This window comes from Megalopta genalis, chromosome 1, assembly GCF_051020955.1.
Source record: "Megalopta genalis isolate 19385.01 chromosome 1, iyMegGena1_principal, whole genome shotgun sequence".
NCBI classification, from domain to species: domain Eukaryota; kingdom Metazoa; phylum Arthropoda; class Insecta; order Hymenoptera; family Halictidae; genus Megalopta; species Megalopta genalis.
In genome coordinates this window covers 11,265,036-11,286,258 of record NC_135013.1, presented here as the reverse complement: position 1 = coordinate 11,286,258, position 21,223 = coordinate 11,265,036, and the positions used below count along the sequence as shown (strand labels likewise).

At 39.7% G+C, this 21,223-nt stretch overlaps 1 protein-coding gene across 7 annotated transcripts in view; it reads right to left on the bottom strand.

Annotated features, from left to right (window-relative positions):
* The window catches only part of step (cytohesin steppke), a 148,364-nt gene that overhangs the window by 56,682 nt on the left and 70,459 nt on the right, over positions 1-21,223 (bottom strand). The window lies entirely within an intron of this gene.

Genomic DNA, 21,223 nt, shown 5'->3' with positions numbered 1-21,223 from the left:
ACGGTCTTGCGAGGCTCATGAAGTTAGGAAGGTCCTGCAAGGTCTTCCAATGCTCGTGGAAAATTTACCAAAGATCTCTAGGTCTGCCACAGCTTTCAAGAACTTGTCAAGGGTCTACAAGGTTTACCAAGGATTCTGAATGGTCTACTAAAGTTCTGATAGCATTTATTAAGGCTCGAAGTCTTGATAAGGCTCGACGAGAAGTATCAAGAATCTAAGGAAACCCTCTTGCAAGGTTTTCCAAAGATTTATCAAATCCATCGAGATTTTAGGTTTCCCAAAGTTGTATACAATTCATCAAGGTTTCAGAACGTTTGCCGAGATCTCGGAAGGTCTACCAAGGTTCTCACAATGTTCGCTATAGCTCCGTGACTCGGGTCTTACAAGGTTTTCCAAAGCTTTATAAAATTTAGAAAGGCTCTGCAAGGTCTTCCAATGCTCGCGGAAGATTGACCAAAGATCTCTAGGTCTGCCACAGCTTTCAAGAACTTGTCAAGGGTCTACAAGGTTTACCGAGGATTCTGCATGATCTACTAAAGTTCTGATAGTATTTATTAAGGCTCGAAGTCTTGATAAGGCTCGACGAGAACTACTAAGAATCTAAGGAAACCCTCTTGCAAGGCTTTCCAAAGTTTTATGAAATCCATCGAGATTTTAGGTTTCCCAAAGTTGTATACAATCCATCAAGCTTTCACAAGGTTTGCCGAGATCTCGGAAGGTCTACCAAGGTTCTCACAATGTTCTGCAAGTGTGTAGGAGCTTTCGAAAAGGGCTCGCCGGGATTCCATATGTCTACCAATATTTTTACAAGATTTATCAAAGATGTAAAAGTTGTACATGGTCTTGCGAGGCTCGTGAACTTAGGAAGGTTCTGCAAGGGCTTCCAATGCTTGTGGAAGATTTACCAAAGATCTTTAGGTCTGCCATAGCTTTCAAGAACTTGTCAAGGATCTACCAGATTTACCAAGGATTCTGAATGGTCTACTGAAGTTCCGATAACATTTATTAAGGCTTGAAGTCTTGACAAGTCTCGACGAGAACTACCAAGAATCTAAGGAAACCCTTTTGCAAGGTTTTCCAATGTTTTATCAAATCCATCGAGAGTTTAGGTTTCCCAAAGTTGTATACAATCCATCGAGGTTTCAGAAGGTTTACCAAGGTCTCGGAAGATCTACCAAGGTTCTCACAATGTTCGCTAAAGCTCCGAGGCTCGGGCCATATAAGGTTTTCCAAAGCTTTATAAGATTTATCGAGGTTCTGCAAAATCCAGGCTCTTGGAATGTCTACGAAAGATCTTGCAAGGTTTGCCAAAGGATTTATCGTTGATTCGGATTCCGCAAGGTTCAGAAAATCTGTCCAAATATTATCAAGGCCCCTGAAGAACTACCAGACCAACCTTTATAAGATTTATCAAGGTTCTGCAAAATCCAGGCTCTTGGAATGTCTACGAAAGATCTCGCAAGGTTTGCCAAAGGATCTATCGTTCATTCGGACTCCGCAAGGTTCAGAAAATCTGTCCAAATATTATCAAGGCCTCTGAAGAACTACCAGACCAACCTTTATAAGATTTATCAAGGTTCTGCAAAATCCAGGCTCTTGGAATGTCTACGAAAGATCTCGCAAGGTTTGCCAAAGGATCTATCGTTCATTCGGACTCCGCAAGGTTCAGAATATCTGTCCCAATATTATCAAAGTCCCTGAAGGACTACCAGAGGTTGTTAAGGATCCTGCCAAGACTCGTCAAGGATCTCGAATCAGCGAACTCGGGGTGAAGCAGCGCACCAGTCCCGATGAACGCTGCGGAAACTTTAGTGACAGCATCCCGGTGACCAATAATAACACCGTTTTTACCCTTACTTAAGTCTCCGAACTATAAATACCCTTGCAGAGTGGTCCCCGAGGAATCTCTCTGCGCTATGCGTCCACTTGTTACCCTCTTTCCAGTTGACTCGGATCCAGAGCACGCGCTCGAAGCCTCTGAAAAAGGACGGTCTCGAGCCGCGACGACTTTAACCGCCTATTTAGACCGCGTTACATAAGTCAGCTAAAGATACATGCACGGGATGACAGTAAATTTTCTCCGGTAGAAACCGGTGCTCTCGAGGCGCAACAACGAGAGAGAAAGTCCGATTCTATACACTCGCGCCGAAAAAAGCGCGCGGCACCGCGCTAGAATTAAGCTGTTTGGAAGTGCGCGACGTGAATCATAATCGACCGGATTCAGAATTGTTTCACGGAGACTGTTTTACTCGAGGTAGCCACCTCGTGACATTCTACGAGAATACCCGACGAATTGGCACGACCACCAAGCGCCACGTTCGCGTTTGTCAGTGTCTTTTGCCTTCTGTGTCGCGCCGACTTCCCTCCGTCGCGCGTCTGTTTATCTACTCGTACGTGGTTGAATTAAATTAACTATTTCACAGAAGCGGTTACCTTAAGCTTGGTAAACTGGCAAAACCGTGGATCAAGTGTTCTATGAGAAAACAGTGAGCGGTACTTAGTTAAGGAGAACACCATCGGCCAAATCGATTTGCTTGTTGGGGGACCTTAAATACATTAGGTATAAAACAAATGGTTGCGATACAAATTTAATAGTCTTTTATGCTTCTTAAAAAGATGTTATTAGAACGGTAAAAAATTGTTTGTATAAAAAATAGTATAATAGAATATTATAATATATATAATAGAATATTAAATATATGTTATAATTATTATATTATTATAATAGTTATATTCTAACAATTAATAATTATATAATAATTCTATTATTATAATAGAATAAAATGTAATAGTTATTTACTCTTTTTAAGAAGATGTTATTAAAACGATAAAAATTGTTTGGTTAAATAAAAATATATAAGTTTAACGTACGCATCTTCATTTATAAAGACGTTTTCAACGAGAAAGGCTCAAATTTAATAGCCTTTTATGTTTCTTAAAAAGATATTATTAAAACGGTAAAAAAAATTGTTTGAGCCTCTCTCGTTGAAAACCTCTTTATAAATGAAGATGCGTACGTTAAACTTATCGGACAACGCGGATATTTTTATAAAATTTTAATAAAATCTTCTGAAAAAGAATAAATAACTATTAAATTTTATTCCGACTATTTTTAATATACCTACCGCAATTTCGAAGGTATATGTATATATAGATAAATAGGGAACCGTCCGCAAAGTTCCGATTTAAACCCCATTGAACATTTATGGGATGAAGTAGAAAGACGATTAAGAAATACGGTTATTGCTTCGAAAGAAGCGTTAAAACGAAATATTATTGAAATATGGCAATCGATAGATGCAAATGTTACTTCTAAGTTGGTCCACTCGATGGAAAACAGACTTAGGGCTGTTATAAAAGCAAAAGGTGGATCAACTTCCTATTAAAACCTTTAATCGTTCAATTTAAATAACTATCAATTATTTCGTTCGCGAATACTTTTGCGAGCCATTTCTGCTACGTGTTTACAATAAATGTACTGTAAAAACGCTATATATCGTTGAATTATTTTCTAATCTTGCTTGCGCAGTCTTAAGACCCATCCCTTGTTACGTGTGTCATATTATATCAAATGCTTCAGTTCAACACATACATTTTCTTAATTGAATGTTAGAAACGTAAGCGTTCGAATACTTTCGTGTATGAGTGTACATAAGGAGTGTTTTCACCCCGAAGAAACGGATCGTGTGGCCGAAAATAAAAATAACTCGAAACTTCTTCTCAGCCTTCCCTTGTAAATCTGCAGCGCTCTCCCACGATTTCAATCTCTAATCATAGTACCGATAAAAATAGTCCTTTCGTTTCTCTGTTATTCCGTGCAAGTGAAAACCGCTAGACTGCGAGCCTCTTCGCGATGCAGAACAGGAATGTTCACCTTGAAGAACGTAAACTTAAGGACGAATCCTCTTTCAAAATTATGAAGCGTTGCATCGTTTAGCTGCACCGGAGCGAGACGGAACAGTAATTTCCATTTTCCAAGGTCCCGACACACGGACTCCCGAATGCAGCTCGTGTGAACGAACCTTCGGAAGCTGGAAGGCGAAGTGGAAGAAGACATCGCCGAGCGATTAAGCCGCCACCGTCGCGATCGATGCTCGACCCGCCGGTTAGGCTAGTTCAGCCATCTAAAGTGAAAACCAAGATACCGGTCCGAAGCACGCGAGCGTAAAGCTCCCGCGTTCCTGGATCCCTCGATCGCGACTTCCAAAGTTTTATAAAAATCTATCGAGATTTTAGGTTTCCCAAAGTCATATACAATTCATCAAGATTTCAGAAGGTTTGCCGAGATCTCGGAAGGTCTACCAAGGTTCTCACAATGTTCTGCAAGTGTGTAGAAGCTTTCGAAAAGGGCTCAACGGGATTCCATAAGGTCTACCAATATTCTTACAAGGTTTATCAAAGATGCAAAAGTTGTACATGGTCTTGCGAGGCTCGTGGAGTTAGGAAGGTCCTGCAAGGTCTTCCAATGCTTGTTGAAGATTTACCAAAGATCTTTAGGTCTGCCACAGCTTTCAAGAACTTGTCGAGGATCTACAAGGTTTACCAAGGATTCTGAATGGTCTACTAAAGTTCTGATAGCATTTATTAAGGCTCGAAGTCTTGATAAGGCTCGACGAGAAGTATCAAGAATCTAAGGAAACCCTCTTGCAAGGTTTTCCAAAGATTTATCAAATCCATCGAGATTTTAGGTTTCCCAAAGTTGTATACAATTCATCAAGGTTTCAGAACGTTTGCCGAGATCTTGGAAGGTGTACCAAGGTTCTCACAATGTTCGCTAAAGCTCCGTGACTCGGGTCTTACAAGGTTTTCCAAAGCTTTATAAAATTTAGAAAGGCTCTGCAAGGTCTTCCAATGCTCGCGGAAGATTTACCAAAGATCTTTAGATCTGCCACAGCTTTCAAGAACTTGTCAAGGATCTACAAGGTTTACCAAGGATTCTGAATGCTCTACTAATGTTCCGATAGCACTTACTAAGACTTGAAGTCTTGATAAGACTCGACGAGAACTACCAAGAATCTAAGGAAACCCTCTTGCAAGGACCCGCCTGTTAGGCTAGTTGAGCCATCTAAAGTGAAAACCAAGATACCGGTCCGAAGCACGCGAGCGTAAAGCTCCCGCGTTCCTGGATCCCTCGATCGCGACTTCCAAAGTTTTATAAAAATCTATCGAGATTTTAGGTTTCCCAAAGTCGTATACAATCCATCAAGATTTCAGAAGGTTTGCCGAGATCTCGGAAGGTCTACCAAGGTTCTCACAATGTTCTGCAAGTGTGTAGAAGCTTTCGAAAAGGGCTCAACGGGATTCCATAAGGTCTACCAATATTCTTACAAGGTTTTTCAAAGATGTAAAAGTTGTACATGGTCTTGCGAGGCTCGTGAAGTTAGGAAGGTCCTGCAAGGTCTTCCAATGCTTGTTGAAGATTTACCAAAGATCTTTAGGTCTGCCACAGCTTTCAAGAACTTGTCGAGGATCTACAAGGTTTACCAAGGATTCTGAATGGTCTACTAAAGTTCTGATAGCATTTATTAAGGCTCGAAGTCTTGATAAGGCTCGACGAGAAGTATCAAGAATCTAAAACCCTCTTGCAAGGTTTTCCAAAGATTTATCAAATCCATCGAGATTTTAGGTTTCCCAAAGTTGTATACAATTCATCAAGGTTTCAGAACGTTTGCCGAGATCTCGGAAGGTCTACCAAGGTTCTCACAATGTTCGTTAAAGCTCCGTGACTCGGGTCTTACAAGGTTTTCCAAAGCTTTATAAAATTTAGAAAGGCTCTGCAAGGTCTTCCAATGCTCGTGGAAGATTTACCAAAGATCTTTAGATCTGCCACAGCTTTCAAGAACTTGTCAAGGGTCTACAAGGTTTACCAAGGATTCTGAATGCTCTACTAAAGTTCTGATAGCATTTATTAAGGCTCGAAGTCTTGATAAGGCTCGACGAGAAGTATCAAGAATCTAAGGAAACCCTCTTGCAAGGTTTTCCAAAGTTTTATCAAATCCATCGAGATTTTAGGTTTCCCAAAGTTGTATACAATTCATCAAGGTTTCAGCAGGTTTGCCAAGGTCTCGGAAGATCTACCAAGGTTCTCACAATATTCGCTAAAGCTCCGTGACTCGGGTCTTACAAGGTTTTCTAAAGCTTTATAAAATTTAGAAAGGCTCTGCAAGGTCTTCCAATGCTCGTGGAAGATTTACCAAAGATCTCTAGGTCTGCCACAGCTTTCAAGAACTTGTCAAGGGTCTACAAGGTTTGCCAAGGATTCTGAATGCTCTACTAATGTTCCGATAGCACTTACTAAGGCTTGAAGTCTTGATAAGACTCGACGAGAACTACCAAGAATCTAAGGAAACCCTCTTGCAAGGACCCGCCTGTTAGGCTAGTTGAGCCATCTAAAGTGAAAACCAAGATACCGGTCCGAAGCACGCGAGCATAAAGCTTCCGCGTTCCTGGATCCCTCGATCGCGACTAGATCCTCGATCCCTCAATTACCAGAAGTTCCTACTCGCACGCAGCTACCGGTTATACTACTCGCGGCGCCGCCATAACCATCTCCGCTTTTCCCACCGGCCAATCAAGTTTCCTTCATCCCGTCGTATTTTCTCCGGCGGCTTCCTACGGACCGCGATTTACGAAAATTGTTATCCGCGTCGTCCTCCCCGCGTAATCATCCGCTGAAACGCCGCGACCAAGCTTGCGGTCTACACCTGACGCTCTTCTACCCGCTCCATTATTGCGTCGCGATTTCACGTCCTTTTGCAATCTTCAACATCGCTCGAACACGCCGCAATCGTTCCCTTCGCTCTCCGCGGTGGCTTCCAAGTGGATTACAAATTCGATTCCGCTCGCTAATGGATCCTCTCCGCGCCATTTTGTTTGACGCATTTTTTTAAAAACTATGGACGATACGAATCGACTATACGGCGCTGTTTACCGGGAAAAATTTGTTCGCGGTCGTTCCGAGCGGGAAACTAAAGAGAATTAAATAAATTGCGATCTTGGTTAAATTTAACCTTGACATAACCTCGCTAATGGATCCTCTCCGCGCCATTTTGATCGACGCGTTTTTTAAAAACTATGGACGATACGAATCGACTATACGGCGCTGTTTACCGGGCAAAATTTGTTCGCGGTCGTTCCGAGCGGGAAACTAAAGAGGATTAAATAAATTGCGATCTTGGTTAAATTTAACCTTGACATAACCTCGCTAATGGATCCTCTCCGCGCCATTTTGATCGACGCATTTTTTTAAAAACTATGGACGATACGAATCGACTATACGGCGCTGTTTACCGGGCAAAATTTGTTCACGGTCGTTCCGAGCGGGAAACTAAAGAGGATTAAATAAATTGCTATCTTGGAGGAGCGGGCTTGATAATACACGTTTCACCGTAAATTGGAAATTTCATTTTACAACACTTACAGATTTATTCGTTTGTACTTTCTTCCATGCGATATATATCTCAACTTGATAGAAATTAGTTGTGGTTTAGTTTAAACGCATGCAAAACTTCATTTAACGAAACTAACTAATGGGAACGATATGAATCGAACCACGCGATCGGAACGCGGCAAGGGAAAAGATGGGCGCACGGCACGCATGGAAACCAAGACACGGCGAACGTATCGACTAACAAGGAAGAACAATGCCGAGAACGTACAACGATATTCGCGTCGATCTAACATAACTTAATTTGTTAATGTAACGTTAATGAACTCTTCGCAGTTGGAACCATTTTAACTGAAAATCCAACGTAACTTTTCTGACCTACAGTGTTTCCATTTTATACAACCTAAGACATTTTATACACGTGAAATTGAATTTTGTCACTAATTTAATGGTTATACTTCTAACAGTTTTCTAAATATTTTTGTAAAATATAATATAATATCTAAATATTTTTGTAAAATATAATATAATATCTAAATTTTTTTGTAAAATATAATATAATATCTAAATTTTTTTTGTAGAATATAATATAATATCTACATTTTTTTTATAAAATATAATATAATATCTACATTTTTTTTATAAAATATAATATAATATCTAAATATTTTTGTAAAATATAATACATCTAAATTTTTTTGTAAAATTATGTTATTATAATGGGTAATATTATAATTAAAATTGGTGATATTAAAATTATTTTGAAACCTGATATGACAATTTTTAGTGGTGCCTTAGAGTCGCAATTTCGCTGCAAGAGGTTAAAATAGGACTAATGGATTTTTTTACAACCTTATGCAATAAATAATAATAATATTCCGATTACAACAATCGGTGTCCAAAATGAAACTAGCAAGCTTTCCTGGGATCCTGTTTAAGTTTCTTCCCGTTTTGAACTTCGCCGTGCTATTCTTGTCAAAACTGCGTAAAATCCGTGGTCTAATTATAACTATAACAAGCATCGCGGTATCTCGTCGTGAGATTGTTATGCAGAAGACAGTGTTCCGGGAAGCCGATCGCATCACCCGATGTAGATCGCCTGGGATATCGAGTCGCGGAAATTCTAACAATCCTGAACACGGTATCGGGTTGGGGATCGACCGCGGGAACAGGATATCGCGATAATTAAAAGAATCTCACCGCGAGGCAAAGCAGCGTGGAGAGGTGGGGATAGAGGGAGAGAGGGGGGGAGAGAGAAAGAGCGAGGTAGGGGCTGTATTCTCGAGGGAACGGGGCTAAGCACAAAGGTAGCCGGTTGAAAGTTGCCGCGCGTCTTTCAGCCGGTGTCCGCGAGCATAGTTAACGGCTCGATGTCGAAGGAAATGAGGGTTACAGTCGTTAAAAGTCCGTGGAATGCGGCGGCCCGACATTTCTGCTCCCCCTTTCGCCGTGATTCCTTACGCTGCGAGCGTACCGTACGCTCATGCTCGAGTACCCGGCAGCCACCCGGCACCAGGTATCATAATCGAAAAACTCGGATACCTTACGATCGTCCAAAATTATAGCAGTTCGAAAGCGCTCGAAACTTTGCGACACGACTGCAATAAAGGAAAACAGACTTCGACTTTGTACAATTGGGTAGTTTCAAGTTGAATTAGATCTTTGGATTCCTACTTTCTAACCATATTTTGTATGTCGCAGGGATACTTACTTCAATTTTATGAAATTTTTTGGGGCAGTTTTATGCTTTGTCAAAGCTTTATAAAGCTTGCCACGGTTCTACCAGGCTCGCCAAGGATCTTGAGAGGTCTTTCAAAGTTCTTCCAAAATTCCTTACAAAATTTAACAAAACTTCATGAAAGTGAAAGTTCTGAAATGTCTATCTAGAGTCTTGGAAGATTTTCTAAATTAAAGGTTTGGTTTGGCAAGGATTGCCAAAGCTTTATAAAGCTTTTTAATGTTCTGCAAGATTTAAAGAAGCTTCAGAAATCTTTTCAAGGTTATGCGAGGTTAAACAAAGCTTCAGAAATCTTTTCAAGGTTCTGAAATTCTAGAAGATGCGCTAAAACTTTATAAAGCTTGCGGAAGTTCTTCAAGATTTATAAAAGTTTGATGAGACCTGTCAATGTTCTGCCATGTTTATTAAGGTTCTGCAAGCTCCAAAGCATTGGAAAGGTCTATCAAAATTCTTAAAAGGTTTGCCAAAACTTCATGAAATTTGTCAAGATTCTGCAAAATTTATCAAAGCCTAATAAAACAAATTGTGAATTTGTGGGTTTTTATACAAAATAAAAACTATCTGTATAAATTGCAAGATGCAGCAGCAGCAAACACATTCACTTCTCTTAGTAATAATTTTGATGACTTGACAATAATATAACAATGTTTGTAAATTCTTTAAATGTCTTGACTGTTTTTGAATTTAAACTATTCATTTTTCTCACGAACGCATAAAATCCGCACTCTAATGCTCAACATCTTTCATACAATTGGCATCGAATAAATGACATTTTACATCGAACGTAAATTACATTTTCTGTCGGAAGAGAATTTATTCTATTTGAACACCAGTTAGTTTCGAGCCACCCGGTATGTGAAAAGTACCGCACACGTAACATCCGCGGCGACATAGCCGCGTAGCAGGCACAACAGGCTGTTACACCGAGGGAATGGGACGAGCATATATGCCATTGGACCTCGCCGACGGGGGATAATTAATCCCACGACGGGGACAATAGGGGAAATTAATTAAAACCGAAGGGCCTGCAAAATATGTCCACCGCTTTCGCTCCCGCTTCCTCTCTCTTTCCCCGCGCAGAATTCTCTGGTCGCGCGAGATAAAAAAAAGGAAATACAAGAAAAAAAAACTTGAGTTCGCATCGATCGTCGCACCTCGTATCTGTTAACGGGGACGTTGATTCTTGATTGTCAATTAGCCGGACGCGCGATCGGAAATTCCCGCGATCGGATACGCGCGCCCGTATCGAGTACAGTGTCGGATTTAGCGAATCCGTTTTCGTTTATTTCGAGGCCCCATCGATTTAATCCGTGTCGCGTTCAGTGTCGTGTACAATTTCGTTTGTACACTTTTCAACCTGCGGATATCAAACGGGAAAATTCATATTTTTAAGGATGGAAAACATTTCTACGAAACACGCGCTGTTTTCCCAAAGCGTTTCTCTCGCGTAATGAATATTAAATCCTCCGCTCGACAACAACGCAATCTCTTCGCGAGACTCGATAATATTTGTCGCGTTACATCGGTATATTTTTCGACTTATAAATATTTACAAATCGAAACGGTCTACCTGAATGGAACAGAAACTGCAAAGTCAATGTTTGTCGGACTTATCGCGCTTTCGACCTTCTTGCGTCACACGTAGATCCCAACATATAAGAGTTGATTTACGATTATAGCAAGCTGGATATGAATAAAGTGCTGGCAACGCGCGAATCCGTGTATTTTTAAAGAACACTTGGAAATTAGTCGTACTCGTCGTGTTCATTAGCGAACGAAATTATAAAATAAAACTAAATAGACTGCGAACCCTGCGCAAAATAAAAATTGTCTTCTTCAGCTACGAGATGCGGAAATTGCATAGACATTTATTTCTATTTTTAATCATTTTAATCGGTTTACAGTAATAAAATAATATTTTCAAATCGTTTCGATGTTTCTGCTATTTGACACCCGATCTACAGTAATGTCTCTCTAATTGACGCTCAGATTGTGCACAAAAATGGAAAATTTGGGAAATGGAGATATACCTTGCAGCTCGTTTTTATAGTTGTTGATAATTCGTAACTATAAAAATGAACCGCAAGGATTGAATAATTGTATCTTCTCTACCTAAATTGTCCATTTTTGTAAACAGTCTGAGCGTCAGTAAGGGAGACATTACTGTAAATAGACTGCGATCCCTGTGCAAAACAAACATTGTCTTCTTCAGCTACGAGATGCGGAAATTGCGTAGACATTTATTTCTATTTTTAATCATTTTAATCGGTTTACAGTAATAAAATAATATTTTCAAAACGTTTCGATGTTTCTGCTATTTGACACCCGATCTACAGTAATGTCTCTCTAATTGACGTTCAGATTGTGCACGAAATTGGACAATTTGGAAAGAAGAGATACGATTGTTCTAGCCTTGTTGCTCGTTTTTATAGTTGTTGACAATTCGTAACTATAAAAATGAACCGCAAGGATTGAATAATTGTATCTTCTCTACCTAAATTGTCCATTTTTGTAAACAGTCTGAGCGTCAGTAAGGGAGACATTACTGTAAATAGACTGCGATCCCTGTGCAAAACAAACATTGTCTTCTTCAGCTACGAGATGCAGAAATTGCGTAGACATTTATTTCTATTTTTAATCATTTTAATCAGTTTACAGTAATGAAATAATATTTTCAAAACGTTTCGATGTTTCTGCTATTTGACACCCGATCTACAGTAATGTCTCTCTAATTGACGTTCAGATTGTGCACGAAATTGGACAATTTGGAAAGAAGAGATACGATTGTTCGAGCCTTGTTGCTCGTTTTTATAGTTGTTGACAATTCGTAACTATAAAAATGAACCGCAAGGATCGAATAATTGTATCTTCCCTACCTAAATTGTCCATTTTTGTAAACAGTCTGAGCGTCAGTAAGGGAGACATTACTGTAAATAGACTGCGATCCCTGTACAAAACAAACATTGTCCTCTTCAGCTACGAGATGCGGAAATTGCATAGACATTTATTTCTATTTTTAATCATTTTAATCGGTTTACAGTAATAAAATAATATTTTCAAAACGTTTCGGTGTTTTTGCTATTCGACACCCGATCTACTCATTTTTTTTTTCATAAACGCATAAAATCCGCAGATTACACATGATTTGCATAGGAAGAAACAGAAGGTCTTCGGAGACGTCGTGCAAACAACATCAGCAGGAAAGAATTAATGACTCAGTGTACACAATGGAAGCTGTTACTTACGGTCTGCGGCACGACCGATTCTTGCCAAGAATCGACTCCACTATAGCGAACGACGATACTTCAACGCGTTCTACGCCGTTTTGTTATAGCCGGTATTGTTATTTTATGCCGGGCATTGTTGAATATTCATCGCGGGGTCGACACCCCGAGTCCAACTGGATAAACTTTCGAAAGTATACTGTATTTAAATGACCGCCGTTGACATTTTATACCGGCCGATAGCCGAATACATATTCATTTTCGGGTCAACGTCGGGTCTAATTGGATAGGCTCGTGGCCTCCTGCCGAACAAAAACCACTTAATTCTGTTTGGACACCCATCGAGCAGAAGATTAAAGGACCAATAATTAGGCTGTCGTTCGCTTATGGAAATTCTACTGTTCGCGGTACGTTCGCGGTCACGGAGACCGAACGGATGCTGCTTCGCCATCGAAACGACCGGGGACAAGGGCAAACATTCGTTTTCTGTCTTGTATAATTAACCCTTTCATGTAGGAGCCATTAAGGTACGAACAGGAATTTCGTTCCGTGTTTGAATACGAAATTCTCGCCGGACCTTTGTCATCGTAATTTACGTATTCATTGCTAAGGCGTCACTGTTTAGTATTACGGGTGTGGAAGAGCTAGAGAAGAACGGTGGTGGTCATAAAATCGTGGAGCTTACGAGCAGTTTGTGAGCTTTGTAGAAAAACTTCAAGAATCCGCTAGAAATTGTAGGAGTTTTTTTAAAAAATGGTGGGAAAAAAGCGAGAAAAATTGAAAACTTTCTGGAAAAAAAATTGTGAGAAATGCAAGAAAAGTTGTGAAAAATTTTTTTAAAAATCGCAGTCACTGAGAAAAATTACAAGCACATTTTAAAAAAGTTATAGAAAGTGCAAGAAGTGCTGCAAGTTGTACTTCTTAAAAAATTGTACGATGCACAAAAATGATTGCAAGGCTTCCTGAAAGAAAAGCTGCAGGTAACACGAAGAAAAATTGCAGGACAATTTCAAGAATTGTACGAGTCCGTTAGAAATTGTAGGACTTTTTAAAACAAAATGGTAGGATTCGCGAGAAAAATTGTAAGCTTTCTGAAAAAAAGAATTGTGAGAAATGCAAGAAAAGTTGTGAAGAATTTTTTTAAAAATCGCAGTCACTGAGAAAAATTACAAGCACCTTTTAAAAAAGTTATAGAAAGTGCAAGAAGTGCTGCAAGTTGTACTTCTCAAAAAATTGTACGATGCACAAAAATGATTGCAAGGCTTCCTGAAAGAAAAGCTGCAGGTAACACGAAGAAAAATTGCAGGACATTTTCAAGAATTGTAGGGATCGCCGGAAAAATTGCAGGCAATCTCAAGAATTGTAGGAATCGCTAGAAAAATTGCAGAACAATTTCAAGAATTGTAGGGATCGCCAGCAAAAATTGCAGTGCATACCAATGGAAGCTACAGATAGAACGCTGCAGGATAAAATTAAGCGGGAGGAGCTTGTCCATCCAATTCATCGGAATAATAAGGAACGACGTCTTTAGAGATGCGTGCAATATTCAGCCATTTTCCTAAAGACTCTTCAACTTCGGCTCGAAGTTCCGGTCTTATGGGAAGTTCTGAAGCATCCAGCCATCGGCCGGAGTGGGCTAGCAAGCAAGTCGGCTGCTGCTGGTTTGACCCCCGGCTAATAACGAATCCCATTATTATGTTAATTCGTCCGATTCGACTATTCTTGGCAGGCGAGCCACGTTCGTTCGGCGAGGATCGATATTAATATTTATACGATATTTGCGGGGAAATATCGGAGGCCACGGACCTAAGCGACACAGAGAAGTCCTGGCAAAACGTGGTTCTCTCGCCTCGGACAAGACCTATACACGTTTTCCCTGTCTCCTCCGTGCATGGCCTTCTTTTCTATCCAATAATAGGCGGCACATCGCGTTTATTTTCGACCCTGCGAGACCAGTCTGCTGGTTTCTGTGACTCGCGGAGAGGCTACCTGACTTGACACAGTTCGTGGGACACGGAACCGGGCTGAAAGTTCATCAGGGAAGAGAGACCACCCTCTTTCCCGGTTGGTCCCTTTGTATTCCTGGCTTCATCCATTAACGAGAGATGTTCGGCCGCTATGGAGATTACGTTCTACGGTATCTTGTCCCCGATAGAGTCGACTAGTCTGCGAAAGCGCGCGCTTTCGGGCTTTTATTTCGTGCTGACGAATGAGGCGGACGTCCCGGGGAAGACCAACGCCGTCCCTGCCGACCATTTCGGACAATTTCCACCCTTTCAGTGTTTAGTCCGTTCGTGGCACAAGCGACAACCACATTGTTCACTTTTTGGTGATTAAGAAAAACCTGACTTATATATCATTATTTAATGATGGCTATAGTCAGATGTGAGCAAAATAGTATCTTAAATGGCAAATAGTGAATAGATATTTTCTTTTAGATCGTGCATGTATTTTTTAAAATAAGATATTTCATTTGTTTCGAGGAATGTAGATTTAAAAATCATATACTCTATTCATCGTAAAAAATGTTTAACATAACATTCTAAATAGTATTTTATTTGAAAAACACTGAAAATATTTGTGCTATAAATCGGAATGTTTTATTCGTCTAATTTATTAGCATGAAATAAAATATAATTATTTTGGAAATCTGGAAGACAATACAGTAATGTCTCTCCAATTGACGCTCAGATTGTCCACATAAATGGACAATTTGGGAAGAGGAGATACGATTATTCGAGCCTTACGGTTCGTTTTTATAGCTGTCGACAATCGGTAACTATAATAAACGAGGTGCAAAGCTCTAAAAATTGCATCTTCTCTTCTCAAATTGTCCATTTTTGTGCACAATCTGAACGTCAATTAGAGAGACATTACTATAACTGTATTCGAAAAGACAAAAGTTACCTCGTTTTCGATCACTCATCGAAAGTCATCAGTCATCGTTTTCACAATTTATTCGCAGGTCAAGAGTCATGGGACAAAAATCAATCGTTGACGTGTATGCTGCACTTTGTACCAAATAATTGTCGTTGTAAACGTTTTTTTATATAACGCGTAGTTTACAGAAAAAATTAAGGTAAACGAATTGTAAAAACGATTTAATAATGTCTCCCTAACTGACGCTAAGATTATCCACAAAAATGGACAATTTGGGAAGAGGAGATACCATTATTCGAGCCTTGTAGCTCATTTTTATAATTGTTGACAATTCGCAACTATAAAAACGGACCGCAAGGCTCTAACAATGGTATCTCCTCTTCCCAAATTCTCCATTTTCGTGGACAACCTGTGCGTCAATTAGAGAGACATTACTGTATTAGGATTTATTCGAAAGAGCTTCGAAACAATTTTAAAAGGGGACCAACAGAACGTCCACATTTTTATTCGAACACAGACTTGAAAAAAGATCGTAGGCCCGCGAGAACGGTGTAGCAAACAAAGATAAGCTACGAAGGCCTGCAGAAAAACTGCAGAGCCGGCAGAAAAATTGCGGAGCGTGTAGAAAACCGATACTACGAAGTTCGAAGTTCTGAGACAACGAGCGCAGCTGCAGCGCGCGCGTGCCTATAAACGTGCACCGAGAGAGTTTCACTTTCCAGGATTTCCTTTCCACGAGATCCTGTTACGCAAATTTTTCCCGCTTCTTGTAAGAACAAACGGTCAGAGCCGAGGCCTGCGTGACACGTTCGAGTGCTCGTTTGTTCGCCGCGATCGTCGCGCGTCGCCGACCGGCACAAGCGCGACACACCGTCGATTTCATTCAACAAAATGTTTCGGGCCAAGAAAAACACCGGGGCCGTTTAAAAAAAGAAAGAAAAAAAGCGATTTCGTCTGTCGCCGGGAGCGTGTTCGCGCGTAACCGAGCGGATCCGAGGAGCGCGGAGCAGCGCAGAGAAGAAGAAGAGCTTTCGTCCCATTTCTTTTTCTCTCGGCCGACCTACATCGCGTGTCTGAAACACGCACGCGGAGTATAACGCCTCCGCATCTGCTGCCGGTGGAAAGCTAAAGCAAACGACTATTTCTTTTCCCGCGGCCTTGCGCCGGCCTTGGACAACTCGCGATTTGCTATGCAAAAAGATGAGCGCCGGCTCGGGATCCGAGACCTACGCGCGCGGACTCCGAACGCGTGATCATCACAGTCTACTCTTCCACGAAGAGGGTAATCAGTCCTGTAATACGTGACAGCGACTGCCGTCTTGCGTAATAACAGTAATTGTTACTATTATTATTCACTTATTTATTTATGTATTACATATATACGGGGCGACCCTCTGTAGCACAGGCAACGTGAAAGCAAATCGCACCTGTAGAAGAAGTTGGAAGAACATGAAAGGAACGAGACTAATGATGATAAGTGAGCGAAGTATAAATAAAATGACAGGACAAAAATAATAGCGATAATGGAAATGAGGGTAGATGTGAGAAAATATGAAAGAGTAGACAAATAAGAGAATAGAATTATTCGAATAGAGTGAAGTATAAATAAAATGACAACACAAAAATAATAGCAATAATGGAAATGAGGATAGATGTGAGAAAATATGAAAGAAAAAAAAAATAAACAAATAAGAGAATAAAATTATTCGAATGGAGTGAAGTATAAATAAAACGTCAACATAAAAATAATAGCAATAATGGAAATGAGGATAGATGTGAGAAAATATGAAAGAGTAGACAAATAAAAGAATAGAATTGTTCGAATAGAAGAATTTGGGAAATCAGCGGGCCTAGTATTTCGGACACAGGAGTTTTTATTCGGTTATGATCAAAATGGCTGCACAAAACACTGAAGTATAAACGCGTTAGAAAAATGTAAGCACACCCTGTTATCCTCTCTCAAATTCATTAAAACTAATAAAAGAAGAAATAGACGTTTATGTAATTTCTGTCCCCCAGAATCGTCTTGAAAAGTCTTTATTTTGCACAAAAATCCGCAGTCTGTTTATTAAAATCATTTCTACATTTTTAAAATATATGTATCGTTATTCATCGCAATTTCCGTATTGTAAGTATTTCCATATTTTGATTAAATAATAATAGAATAGAAGAAATTTGGGAAATCAGCGGGCCTAGTATTTCGGACACAGGAGTTTTTATTCGGTTATGATCAAAATGGCTGCACAAAACACTGAAGTATAAACGCGTTAGAAAAATGTAAGCACACCCCGTTATCCTCTCTCAAATTCATTAAAACTAATAAAAGAAGAAATAAACGTTTATGTAATTTCTGTGCCCCACAATCGTCTTGAAAAGTCTTTATTTTGCACAAAAATGCACAGTCTGTTTATTAAAATCATTTCTACATTTTTAAAATATATGTATCGTTATCTATCGCAATTTCCGTGTTGTAAGTGTTTCCATATTTTGATGAAATGAACACCTCTAAAAAAAGGACGCGAAGTTTTTACCGTTCGTTTCAAAATCTGACATTTCGTATGCACCAACCTAATACTACCAAAAATAAACTGACACAATCCAGTTTGCTGTCCAACTTACTATCAGGAATTCATGCGTGATTGCACATGGAGTTTGAAACTGCGTGTTTACGTTCACCTTATACGACTTTAGAGAAGAAAAGTCGCCTAACCGCTCGACTACCAGTCGAAGCAGTCTGAGCTAAAGATACCGAACGAAAGATCCAGACTGTCGCGTTCGACTGTTTATCTCGTTGAACGTGTCGTTTCTTTATCCGCGCGATTGTTCGTTGGAAAAAAATCACTTCCTCGGTTCGAGGAACAGGAAACAATTAGAGTAGAGGTCTCTCCGACTGGTCTCCGCGGATCGATCAGATAAAGAACCAGGGTCGTACACGGAACGAGGCTCGGATTTGCATCTGACCAACCGCTTTTTGCCGCGTGATAGAAATACCAGACGGTGGCCATGTGCTGGCAGAACCACAGGCATTTCCTCGGAAGCCACGCGTTAAATCGGTCTCGACTTTCCCCATGGAATTGTCCATCGGCCCTTGGAAACTGCTTTCTAGGAAACCCTAGAATTTCGTGAGCCAGGCTAATTTCCGTGGATTCTTCGTCAACCGCGACGACGCGTTGAAACAGTTGATTCTATTCGATGGTATAATTATTGCTAGATTATTTATGAGTAGGCTGCCGATTTTTTATTGATTTATAGTAAAATTAGGTCAGTGAAACACAGAACAATATACATAGATATCGGAAGAATTTAACACGTTGAGTGCCGAAAATCAACTTCCAAAATTCCCACAAAATTAGAGTAATTTGTTCAATGAATTTGAAGCTAGGAAGTCAATGTTTATCATATTAAATGGTATTTTGACTCAATATATATAGCTTTTAAATCAACTTCCAAAATTCCCACAAAATCAGAGTAATTTGTTCCATGGAACTGAAGCTAAAAGTCAATGTTTATCATATTAAGTGGTATTTTAACTCAGTATAGCTTTTAAATCAACTTCTAAAATTCCCATAAAATCAGAATAATTTAAACTAATAAAACTAAATCTAGAAAGTCAATGTTTATCATATTAAACCTAGAAAGTCAATGTTTATCATATTAAATCTAGAAAGTCAATGTTTATCATATAAATACCCATAAAATCAGAGTAATTTAATTAATAAAACTGAATCTAGAAAGATAAAATTTACCATAGTGGATGGTATTTGAACTCAACACCTTTTAAATCAACCCCTAAAATACCCATAAAATCAGAGTAATTTAATTAATAAATCTGAATCTAGAAAGTCAAAATTTATCATAGTGGATGATATTTGAATTCAACACCTTTTAAATCAACCCCTAAAATTCCCATAAAATCAGAGTAATTTAACTAATAAAACTAAATCTGGAAAGTCAAAATTTATCATAGTGGATGGTATTTGAACTCTTTTGCATTCTAAACGTTTTAGTAAAATCTATACTGTGAAAAATGATTTTTAAAAGCCAGTAAAAATTGGTGCTTGCGTATGAAGAAGAACATTCTATTCAATCAAGAATTTCTAATGGATCCTTACGAATCCGAGAGCAATGAAACAGAAATACCGAACCAGAAAATTCAGCGACCAGCTTTCGAAGATTCGTAGAATTTTAATTACTCGTTTCACATTCCGCAGGTACATATATCAACACATACGAGTAGTTCCCTCAAATTATTCATTTCGGTCGCGACACGGTGAATATGTCGACATTCGTTCTCGAGAGGTTCAAATATTCGTCGACTTGTACAACAAATACCGTTGCAAGTGAATTTCCCAAGACTGACCGATGAAACGTGCATGAATAATGAAAAATTCAGACCATCGGAGGTTCTATCGCATTAGCATGGCTGGCTAACAAGGATGCCGTGGTTGAAAAACTCGCTTTTAAAGCAGCGTTTAGTATCTCTTGATGAACCGAGGCGCCAAGAATGTGGGACAAGGTCTCCAAGACCCGAAGCTTTCACGATTTCGCGAATTTTTCTTTAGCCACACGCGAGGTCTCGATTTTCGACTTTCCGGACCCGAAGACGCATCTACGTCGATTCAAGCATGCTTCGATTAATTAGCAAAAATATCGCGCAGCCTCGTTAATCACGGAAAACAATAAAAGCATGATTTATCCCGAATTCCGGCGGAGTCGTTTCATCTCGGAGGATCCGTTGCCGCTTTATTGCACAGAATCACGCCACAAGGTTGCAAGCAGCGACGAGCACGTACCAATTTATCTATCTATTAACAGGTGTAAACCCTTCGGTGCATAAAATGCTTATAAATCATGCACCGGCAACAACAGAAAGGCTACTCAGTCCGCAAGAAATATCTATTATAATACTATTACAATATTATATAATACAATTATAATACAATTATAATACTATTAATAATTATAATACTAATATTATTATCTATTATATATTATATATACTAATTATATTATAATAATATAATAATATTATACTAATATTATAACTAATACTAAAATATTATATTATAATATTATACTAATACTAATATTATTATCTATTATAATAATATTATAAATAAATATCTATTAAAAAACGCGTTTCGGAAAATTGTAAAATAAAGCTCCAGAATTGTTATAAATAGGATGCGAATCTTTGTGCAATATAATAATTGTCTACGTTAATTGCAAGAAATACAAGTCAGATAATAACGTATTTTCTCTTTTAACAATTGTAATGAATTGAGAATAATGTGACAATATTCTGAAATCCTTATGTCTTCGCAATCTCGCGTTTATCCTATTCGTTTTTGTAATTACTGCATAAGATCCGCGATCTAGTTATAAACTGAAAGTTGAATGGCAAAGGAAAAAAGGCACGCTACGTTTCAAAAATATTTTCAAATATCCTGGAAAGTGGCGGATTAGTAGATAAGACGTTCGAGTTGAGACGTATGCTCCGCCGAGCACGGAGGATCGAAATTCGGCCGGTCGGGAATAAGCGCGGCGAGCCCCGCGTAAACGAGTCGCGCGGTCGTTAGGCGCGCGTTCGGTGCCATCAACGAGTTACTAAAAATGCGGCGACTGCCTTCGCGATGGGGGATTTCGAAAAAAGCTGAAGAAACTATGGGGGGACGATAGCGAGATCGAGAGAGAGAGAGAGAGAGAGAGAGAGAGAGAGAAATACGACAGAGCGTTCTACCGAGAAAATGACGGCTCGTTTCGCGAAGTGGACGTTATTATAATGGCCGAGCGGAGTACCGGCTCGGTCCCCTCCGCCTGGCCTCCCCCATGGCCCCCCCTGCCGCCCCCTGACCGCCTCCTGCACGTTCCAGTTCCTTTCTTCGCTAGGTATTCAGCGAACGGTCCCGGTAAAGTGACCTCTCAAGGCCGCCAGCCGGGCAAGAGGTGCGACAGAGGACGCGAACGTCTCTCTCCTCCTCGCTCCTGCTTCGA